Below are 10,731 nucleotides of genomic sequence, written 5' to 3'. Positions count from 1 at the left end.
CTGTGTCTTGGCAACCTCTTCCCTTAGCTCTGCCCCCGCCCAGCTCCTATTCTGTCTCTGGATGGGAGGGAGATCTGGTCTGGGGTTTTTCCAGCCACACTGGAGTGGAGGGGTAGGTGGATTAGAGATCCCCACCTCAGGGGGAGAGGGGGGACTCAAATCCACCCACCCCACCTTCTAGCACTGGTTGGGCAACCCCCAGAATGAGCTTCCCTCCATTTCCTTCCCCCACCTCCTATTCTGAAAACAGCACTGGGAGCAGGCAGACGTTAATGAAGATACTCAGCTGTGGAGCGCCTTCATCTGAACCCTCATGTAATGACAATTCAGATTGTTGTGAGACTGCATCCTTTTATAAAGCTCTGCAGCCGTGCACTTGTGCTTTGTCATGGCTGTAGAGCCAGGGCTCCAGATCAGGAGCAAATTGTCACTTCTGTTTGTGCCTACAATCATGCCCGTGGCCCAGCAGCAGCTGGAAGATTGAAGTTGCTGTTGCCCTGTATGTTGCAGCTGCTCCTGGCATCCAGCTGCCTTGTTATGCTTCTGCATGTTGGCGATGGTTTAGACAAGGAGGATCCTGCCTTGAGCAGGCAGTTGGATTAGGTGTGACCTCCTGAGGTCCCTTCTATCCTTATTTTTCTCTGATTTTACAGGTAAGACCATTGACTTCTGCCCTACAATCCTGGGTTCTAACCCTGCCAATCACAGAATTACATTGTGATCTTGGGCAAGTCACATTTGCCAGATTTTCAGAGGTGTTCTTCATTGTCCATATGACCAACTTGAGATCCTGGGGTCTGATTTGCAGAAATGCTCAGTACTCACAACCACAGCTGAAATCCATGAAAGTTGTGCTTTGAACACAGGAAGTGCTGTTTAATGCAGACGTCTCAAGTTGGGTAACTAAGATTAGTAGACAGTTTTCCACCTGTAAAATGAGGATAACAATACCCCCTCACATCCCTGGGTGTTATGAAAATAAATGAATCCATGTCTATGAAGCATACAGAACCTACAGTGAAAGCAACATTGAAACAGTGAAAGCCCATGGGGAAATGAATAATGTTTTGTCTTCAAAGCAAGGTCTGGATAGTGTTAAACCAATAATCCAGGATCAGATATTGAATGATAAAGATGAAACTAACTCCTGAATTGCACAGTTAGCATAATGCCTCTACACAAGGTACAAGTCCTGAGGAAAAACAATACATGGTCAGATAGTTAAAGACTGTACCACACTGCAGATGTCCTAAGGGACTAAATTAGGATTGCTCAAAGGATCTTAATTCTGGAATTTCCTAATGTTTGATGTTGCAACCTTACCTGTACTCTTCTAATGCAATGTTTGTGTGTAATTTAAAGGGCAAGAGCCCAGATTTTCCAGTGGATTTGGGTGACTGACTTACTGGAATTAATGAAAATTAGGCATCTAATATCCTGTCCAAAGTTTCGATCAGCTGGTGTAACAGTCACCTACGGAGGGTGTTCAGTTTCCTGAGTTGTTGAAAACTGATCTGGAGAAACCACTGGATGGCATACTGCATGGAATAAGTCTGCTGTGATGCCAGGGGCTGGACCCTTATGGGATGCTGTAGACATTTGTTGTTTCCCCCTATCTATAGGTTGTAGTTTTTTTTAAATCTCACTCTTGGTAGACAAGGGAGGACACTGAACATTTACTAGCACCAGGCAAAGAGAAGTGGTTAGGTGCAACCAGCCACCAGTTGGGGCACAGTCTAGGTGAGAGAAGGAATCCCCATGGAAACACTGCATGTAATAGCTTTACACATGGCACAGAGGGCACAGCAGTCTAAAGTGAAGCAGAAGGCAAGGTAGTTTTGTACCATATAGACCAATTAAATTATAGCACAAGCTTTTGTGAGCTGGAGCTTACTTCATACACTAAAATGGTATGAGTCCCTCCTGGAAAGATGCACCCAATGCATAGCGAAGAGAAACTACCTCTCCCCTCCAAGGCCTTTCACGTGTAGCATCCCTCAGGGATTAGCTCTCTCCCTGGTACTATTCAACATCTACCTGCAGCCACTAGGCGAGACAACCAAGTCTCAAGTGCCAGCAACATGCAGAAGACACACAGCTGTACCTGTCTTTCCCCGCATGCAATCATACTACTGCAGTACATTCCATTTACATGCATAGCCTTGGGACTGGAAAAAGGCTATTATCCAAAGTATGCACTTACTCAGACTGGGTGTAAGCAATGCTCTTGAACAATAGAAACAGCTTGCCCTAAGCTTTCTGCATCACCTTAAGGTTCCTTAAATTGTTCCCTGCAGTGCCCTACACTGCTAATTGCAGCCTTGAAGTTGAAAGGACCTAGTCAGTTCAAGGTTACTTTAGAAGCCTTGAAACTGAAGTTGGTTTCACCAGTTATGCACTTAAACTGAACGCAATTTACCTTACAAAGTAGGCAGTGGGGCCAAGAGCTTCCATGCACTTCAGTGGTTTGTGCATTTAATCGATGTAGCAAATGTTGCTCATCTGCATAATGTAAGCAATAGGCAACAAACTAGGACTGCATTATGGGGCTAAGTGAATTATGTACTTAGCTGGTATGTGAGATGGTCCAGTACTTAGATGAGATCAGGTCATGCATGAATACCAGACGAACCGAAGCAAGACAGAAGTGTTGTTTATGAACAGGGGAAAGCATTCACAGCCCCCCACTGCTGTGCTGTCTGCCTAAAGGCACATACCTGCAGCTGGTCTGTTCACTCCAGGGTTTACAAGTGCTCCTGGATTCCCTCCTGATGCTGAGCTCCTGCATAGCAGCATTGACAGGTACCACTTTTCACCATCTTCAGCTGGTGAGGATCCTTTGTACCATCCCAGGATTTGTTGACCTGGTCCCATCCCCTCAGCTGGACTACAGCAACACCAGGTACCTGGGTGTGAAGCCCTCAGCACTTAGGGAACACCAGCTGGTACAGATCATTGTACTAACTTGCCTTGCTACCAGCACATCCCGCCTGTCTGGTCTACCCCCTGCACAGAATAGCAAATATACAAAATATGAAATGGGGTTCAAGGCCTCAGCCCTTATGTGCAAGGTGATCCATGGTCGGCACCCAGAACATCAGCAAGATCCTCTAAAGCCCTGCAGTGAAGACTGCAGTCTACAGCTTGGAGCTCCTGGCTCTGTGGCACTCCCTACAGGGAGGGGAAAACGTGTCCTTGTGAGGGCCAGCGCGTTCCCAGGGCCCAGCCTGAGACTGCAGCAAACCCCCAGGCACCAACGACCACCTCAGCCCTTCGTTCCCCTTCAGGTAGCAAGTGACCTTGTCTTCTACAGCACAAACCCCGAGTAACGCGGGGCCGAGCCCAGAGCACGGCCCGGGGGACGCTCCCGCACGCGCCCGACCCAGCCCTGGGCGGCCGCGGATGCGGACGAGGCCGGCGCGCTGGAGGGTCCCGGGGCACGAGGCTCGCTCCAGGGGGACCCTGCGCCGGGGGGCTCCTTGTGCACAACACGCGAGCCCCAGAGCCAGGCTCCCGTCGCCTCCTGTCCGGGGGGCACCGGGCTCCGAGAAGGCAGCGGTGGCGCCGCACAGGGACCCCCGATGCGGGGCCAGCACGGGCCCGACCCGGCCCGGCCCGACGAGGCTCCCGCAGAGCTGGGGGCTCCGTCGCCTCCAGGGCGGGGCGGCCTCCAGCTAGGCGGGCCGCGGGGACGCGCAGGGCTGTGGCCCAGGCCCGGGGCGGGGCGGAGCGCGGCTCGGCGGGGCGAGGCGGGGCGGGGCGGGGCGGACGAGGAGGGGCCCGGCCGAGGGCTCCGGGCGCGGGGCCGGTGCCGCCGGGTGCGGGCGCTGCCGCCATGGAGCCGAGCGGCGGCGGGCGCTGGCGGAGCGCAGGGGGCCGCCCCGCGCCGGAGCAGCCGCCCAGCGCCCCGCGGCGGGAGGACGGGCCATGAGCAGCGCCGGCGGCAGCAGCAGCCGCGCACGGACCGCCGCCGCCGCCGCCTCGGGTAAGGCGCGGGGCTCCCGGGCGCGGGGGGCGATGCGGCGCCCCCAGGAGACGCCCCTGCCCCGCCCCGCCCCGCCCCGCCCGCGCCGCGCCGGGGCTGGCGGCAGGTGCGGGGGGCGGCGCTGCCGAGTCCCAGCGCCCCGCGCTGCGGCCGCTCCTTTGTGTGCAGCGCGGCCGGGGGGAGGGGGCGCTGCCGGCTGCGCCCCCGCGCCAGGTCGCCTTGGCCGCCCGGAGCCGCGCGGCCGGGGCTGGAGGGGCAGCGCCTGGCTCCCGGCCCGCGCCTGCCCCTGCCCCTGCCCCCGCCGCGGCACCTCGGCCGGGCTGCGCCCGGGGCTTGGAGCAGGTGGTGTCGGTTCCGCCGCGGCTCGTCTGCAGGCCCGGCCCTGCCTGGCCCGAGGGGCTGCGCCTGTTGGGAGCAGTAATCCCCGGTCGCTTCCAGGAGCCCCCGAGCAGGGCCCGGGCTGCGCAGCCCCTCGGCGCCGGTCCCTGCCCGCAGGTGGGTCGGGAGGGGCGCGCAGAGCCTGGGGCACCCGGAGACCGGGGGGGGGGGCGGTTTCCTCCCGCAGATGCAACGTGCCGTTGATTTCTGGCGCGGGAGCCGGTGACGGAGCCACCGCCTGAGCTGGGGGCAGCCGCGGCAGCGCCTCTGAGCACGTCCCTTGGTGGACAGGCAGCTGAGCTGCCCCGCGCACCGTGCAGGACCTGCTCCTTGCCTCTGCCCCTGCACAAAGACCTCGCAGCCCTTCTGCTGCTTGGGGTGGCAGGTGAGGCTGGCATGACACGCATGGCTGTTCATTGTCGTGGCTGCCTCCTGGTCCTGTGGTCTCTGGAGTCTCCTGTCCTGGCCTGGATCTGCTGCTGGTATCCTGAGGGCTCAGGGTAGGTGTCCAGACCCGTAGTGCTTGAATGGGCTGTGTTGTGATGGGAGAACAGGGCTGAAAAGTGACCAGCATGGGGGGACGAATCCCTGCCACTAGCGAGTCGTACTTATGAGCAGTTGGAGCCTGTGCAGCAGTGGGGAGATCCAGGGGAAGGACAGGTGTGGAGCCTTAGGGAGCTCTAGTTTTTCAAATGTGCCCTTTGAATAGATGCCTTGCAGCAGGATCTGGGTCGTGGCTGAAATGGCTCCTGAGGACATGAGACGGAAGGGATTGTGCTCTGGAGTGACTGATTGAGGGCTGTGAAGGGAGGTGTCTTTGCTGACTTGATGAGACCGATGGGAGGGAGGGAACCAGTGGCCTGCGCCTGGAAAAGCAGGGAACAGTTTTAAAAAGGAAAGAGAGAGAAAGGGAAAGGAGAGGCCAGGTGGAGGGTGGGAGTGTTGGGCAAGTGCAGGTGGTGGTGGTGGAGTGAGCAGCCACCTGGACTGCGGCTGAGTGGACAGACAGGAGAGAGTGACCCTGAGCTGGGAGTTGGGGCTGGCTTGTTTTTTTTATCTTCCCTTTGTGCGATTCAGGGAAAGAACCAGCCGCGGAGCTCAAGCCTCACCGGAGAGTCAGATGCTGTTTAGAAAGGGTGAGCGTGACCCACTTTAATACTAGCATGTCTAGTGATTACCATGTGGCCAAATTTTATCCGCAGGTAGGATAAGGAATTTCACTGCCCTACACCAGCCTTGGACTTTTGATCCCAGGAACAGGGGCTGATTTATCTTCCCTCAGCTTGTGACAGAAAGGGCCACCCCCAGAGGTAGCTGCCTTGGACCTCCAGGCAGAAGCTGGTTTGATGATGGGGCATGTAAGTGTTGCTCTTTTCCAGGGAGCTTTCCTCCAACAGTGCTTGAGGAGGAGAATGATTCTTGCTAGAGTGAGGAGACCCTTCGGGGGGGAAGAGGCACAGTTTGCAGATGTCCAGAGGATGCTCCTCCCAGAGCACTGGCTGCAGAGTGGGTAGGTGGGAGGGTGCTGGATTTCATGAACAAGGTAGTGTGGCTTAGGGGAGTCTGGGGGCAGGGCTGGTCATGGAAGGGAAGGACAGATGGCAGGCATTTGTCAGACAGGGTTTGTGGGACCTGCTGTTATGTGAATGGAGTGTGGGTGGCTTAATCCATCACTTAGGAACCAGAAAACAGAAGACAAGGCAGCAGAGGGCCAAAGCAGGATTGCTAGTGTCAAGTAGCCTCCAGCCCATCACCATAGGCAGGCTTGAGTAGGGCTCTGCTGCTCCTTTTAGCTAGTCAGATAGTATGCAGGTGTCCCCAGCTGGTCAGTCAGACAGAGCAGGGCTGCCTGTCAAGGGTCCCGAAACCTTTGTGTTAGGTGCTAGAATCAAGGCTCTGGTTGAGCTGCTTTTACTCTGAGATACTTCCAGTCCTGCTTGCAAGGTCAGGAAGGCAGGGAGAATGGAAGAGCCCAAGTTCATGGCTGGGTGGAGGGTTCTGTGTCTATGAGCTGTCTGTGAAAATGAGAAGGATTTTGGAAGGCTGTTTGAAGTGAGAGCTGGGGAAAAAGCAGCTGGTACTGAGGAGCACGTGGGGCAGATAATGGACATCTGCTAGAGACATGAGAAATAAAGTGCATGCAGTACGTGCCCAATAGCATGGGCTAGGGCAGTGTTAGGATGGAAGCAAGGATGCATGACCTGACAAGGTGTGACAGAGTTCCAGGCAAATGGGCTTCCTGTTGCAAATGAAACTACCAGCAGCTGCAGGTCAGCATGAGACACTTCAGGGAAGTGTGCGCAAGCAGGCATTGCTAGGACTAGGGGAAGATCTAGAAACTCTTGACCTGTCCAGGCTGGGAAAGGGGCAGTTTTTGACTCCTGACTTCAGCACTATAAATAAAGAATCGTTGTCAATCAGGACTGCTGGAGGGCCAGTCCCATAAGATAGATCACATTCCAAGGGAAGTGGTGCTGACTCCTACCCTGGGGGTCTTTAAGAGGAGGTTAGACAAACATCTTGCTGGGGTCATTTGACCCCAGTACTTTTTCCTGCCATGGCAGGGGGTCAGACTTGATGATCTACTCAGGTCCCTTCCAACCCTACCAACTATGAAACATAATCCAGCATTGGAAGAATGCCGGTGAAGTATCTGGGTCCTTAATGGAAGCAGAGGAGTGATCAAGCCTGTGCCTACTGTGACACTTCATCTAAGAAGGTAACGGGCAGATACCTGTTGTGGGGTTACTCTTTACGGGTTGTGAAAGTGAGATGCTGCCAGAGATGATGGAACTGCTCAAATAATTAAGTTACCATAAATCACCACTGCTGGGCGGCATGCCTCAGAGAGTGCTGAAGGAGCTAAAGAATGAAGTAGCTGAGTTACTAACAAAGAGACGCAATTTATCATTAAAAATCCTGGGAAGCCAGAAGACTGGAAGGCAGCCAATGTTGTATCATCTTTTTTAAAAAGGTGCTGTGATAAGGGTGAGCTGCATGATGATAGGTCAGAAAAAAAAGCAGATAAAACCTGTGGAAGAGAATTCTGTAGCTTGGAGATCGGTGTCACAGGACGGGGACAGAGTCCTTAAGAAAGGGCGTGGGGAGGGGTTCTCTAGCTCAGGAGGACCACTGGAAAGTATGATCAGCCTACTGGATAAAGCAGCAATGGTCAATAGACTTCCTTGTGTTTTTTCAGTGGGTTGTGACAAAAATTCTCTAAAGATGCTATTCAAGGAACGTCAGCCACAGGATGAAAGTGAAATTCTAGTAGGGGGCTGAGATGGAGCGGGTAGGAGGGGAAGGAGGTCTGTCATGGGGGTCCGTGCTTAATTTATTTAGTTGCCTATGAAGAGGATACCAGAGGGGGAAACTGTTCCCAGCATGGGTGACTGGTGCCTCCTGATCCTGGAGGGGCACCAGCGGCCGATTGCTGACCGGGGGCGGGGGGCCCAGTGGCTCATCGCCACTGGTGGCAAACCCAGAAGTGCTGCTGGAGCTTCTCTTGGCACCCCTACAATCTCAGGAGGGGCATCAACTGTCACGCCCCCCCCACCCCCCTTTCCCCGACTGGTGAGGGCCAATCTCAGGGCGCGCATGTGCCCCCCCATTCACCCAGATGCGTCGCCTATGGTTCTCAGCATGTAGGGCATGACTGAGAATTCACACATGCCCTTAATTGTATGGACTACCAAGCATTTGTATCTGATGTGCACTGATCTGTGAGCTGAATCGAGGCCTGTGTGATGTAATCAGTCAAGGAGCATTCTGAGGAACTCAAAAAAAATTGAGAAAATTGAGCAACATTGTGGCAGGTGTAAATCAGTATAGAAAAATGGAAAAATTATTCCTGTGGGAACAGATCAATGAATCTGCTCTCTAGGGAGCTGAATTGGTTTAATTTTCTTAGGAAAAATCATGTCAGCACTGTTGAGCAGACATTTTTGAGTCCTTCGCCATGAGACCAGAGTCATTAAGTGTTAAGAAGGCAATAGAGGGTGATAAAGAAAATATGCTGTTGTGGTTTGCTTTAGTCTGGAAAGGGGAGTGCCACTCAGATGTTCCTACTCTCTGTTCCTATCAGAAAAGAACAAATAAGGCATTGAGTATTAAAAGGAAGTATGCTTAAATGGATGGAAAAAGCTGCAGCTAAAGAGTAAGCTTGGAACTCTCTGAGGCAGGATATTACCAAGGTAAATAACTTAAGAAGAATAAAGAATGGTCAGATAGTTGCACAGGCAATCCAGGTTCAGTTCTTGGCTTTGCCACAGGCTTCTTTTGTGACTGTGACCATGCCACTTGATTTGTTGCTGCCTCATTTTTCCATATGCAAAATGGGTGTACTATTGTGTCTTTTGCCATGAAAAATCTTTAAAGTCTGTGTGATACTTGAGAACATGAATGATGAAAACCATGTACATCTCAAAGGAGAGAGAACAAAATTAGTATCTTTTGTGATCCTTTTACCAGGCTGCTCACTGACTTCAGCTTTCTGGTGTTATCTGGTCACCATCTGGGGTCGTGTTGCCCCGTGGGGTAGTATTGCTTTGTTGGGGACACCTTTGGATAATGTGACGGCCCCCTCCTCTGAGCCACATGGCAATGGTTGATGGCTAGGTGCACCATTGACTGATTCGGTATGGCACTTCTAGTGAAACTGCCCATGGACAATCAGCCACTCAGCAGAGTTTTGCTCTTGGTCATTTAATCAATATGTAACTTGACCTGTCCTGATGGGTCACTGCCATCCACTGCATTGAGCATGTTCAGCCAAACTAGCAATAACATTTGTTATGTCTCTTTGAGCAAGCTTTCATGCTTTCATTATCACGACCTAAAGAGGGTTTTCCCCCACCTTTATACTGTACTTCTAATCAGGTAATTAACTGCAATACCCACTTAATGCCTATGCTTTACAGGGACTCTATTCCAGCTGCGGTGTTTATGGTTATGGCTCTGTTTGCACAGTGTATGCTTTGACCTTCAAGGGTCTGTTGTCTAGCTGTTAATTTTCACTTTGGGGTTGAGCCCTACAATACAAGACTGGGTGGAAATGGCTTGTCTGACTTGGAGTGACATTTGCAAATAGTAGGAAGAACTCCTATAATCCAGGAGCAGGAGTGGATTAGAGTCTGGGGATGATGGTCCAGTGGTTGGGTTGCTTAGTTGCTGCCACAAATTTCTGTGCAACTTTGGGCAAGTTACTTAAGCCCAGATCCACAAGGGTGCCTAAATCAGCGAGGCTTCAGTGGAAGTTAGGTGCCCAGTATACCTCTGTGGGCCTGGGCTTCCAACTGTCTGTGCCTCAGTGTTCATTTGCAAATTGGGGATAAAGGCACTGCTCTGCCCCTCAGGGATGTGAGCCTACATATATTTAGAAATTGTGAGATGCTCAGATGTGATTGCAGTGGGTCAGCTGAGAACCACAGAGAGTTGGCAAGTGATAGCCAAGGGTGGCATAGAACAGAATTTTTGGTATCAGACTTGGTGGTGGCCTGAGAGAGACCATCCTGGGGTTGGGGGTGGAGGGAGGTGAGCAGTCCTTGGCATGCTGAGATTCAGTGGCTCTGGGTTCTACTGAGGTCTCAATGTTGGGTGTCATTTTTGAATTGCTTTCTTCCATGCCCAAATGAGTTTTGCCTGCATGTGGCAGAGACCTTCAGGCCTGTATGCCTGAAGGTCTCTGCCAAGATTGGGGCCCCATTGCACTGGGTTTTGTACACACAAACATTCAGAGATGATCCTTCTCCCAAAGGAAGTCAGCAAGATGCAGGTTGGGAGAGGAAGGAGCAGCCCAGAAAGGCACAGTGACTTATGTCAGAGACTACCTGGCAGGTCAGCAGGGATAGAGCCTGGGATCCTTTCTGCAGGTCAGCCCTCAATTGCAAGCTGATAGACCTTTCCTCCTGCAAGATTTCTGTCCATTTTTTACAAGGGTGTTGAAGATTCTAGCTGCAGCCGTGAACAAGAGACGAATAAAGGAAAACACAAGGGAAACAGTACTAAGAACAAATACATCGGTGAGAGCTAAAGCAAAGCTTGCAGATGAGAATGGAGGAAGGCGGGGTGTTGTATCAGAACTCCTGGGTTCTGCTGATGTCTCCCCTTGTGAATGGCTTTGCCTATCTCTGCCTCAGTTTCTCCATTTGTAAGGTGCTTGACTGTTGTGAGATTTAATTACTCTGTGGAACGAGTTGTCAGATGCGTGTTGCTAAGGAAGCGCAAATATCAGGCATCTCAAGATGATAAAAGGGAAAGGCATGTTGGTGATAAGGCTGTTTATTTGTGTGAATAATATGAACCTATACATGAATTTACCCTGCTTGTCCTTTGCATCTGCAACAAGGCCAGGAAAATCAATTGGCAAG

At 52.4% G+C, this 10,731-nt stretch overlaps 1 protein-coding gene across 2 annotated transcripts in view; it reads left to right on the top strand.

The window, feature by feature from the left end:
* Positions 1 to 3,799: 3,799 nt before the first annotated feature.
* SBK1 (SH3 domain binding kinase 1) overlaps positions 3,800 to 10,731 on the top strand; it is a 55,627-nt gene continuing 48,695 nt past the window's right edge. The window contains exon 1 of one of the 2 annotated variants that reach the window (XM_059716786.1): positions 3,800 to 3,985. The gene's annotated coding sequence lies outside the window, so the exon portion shown is untranslated. Of the gene's footprint in view, positions 3,986 to 4,184; positions 4,481 to 10,731 lie in introns of those variants that run through there. The other variant, XM_059716787.1, reaches the window with a different exon arrangement.

Source organism: Alligator mississippiensis, chromosome 13 (assembly GCF_030867095.1).
Source record: "Alligator mississippiensis isolate rAllMis1 chromosome 13, rAllMis1, whole genome shotgun sequence".
Lineage (NCBI taxonomy): Eukaryota > Metazoa > Chordata > Crocodylia > Alligatoridae > Alligator > Alligator mississippiensis.
Note: the sequence above shows the minus strand (reverse complement) of the source record. Positions and strands in the feature narration are given on the sequence as shown.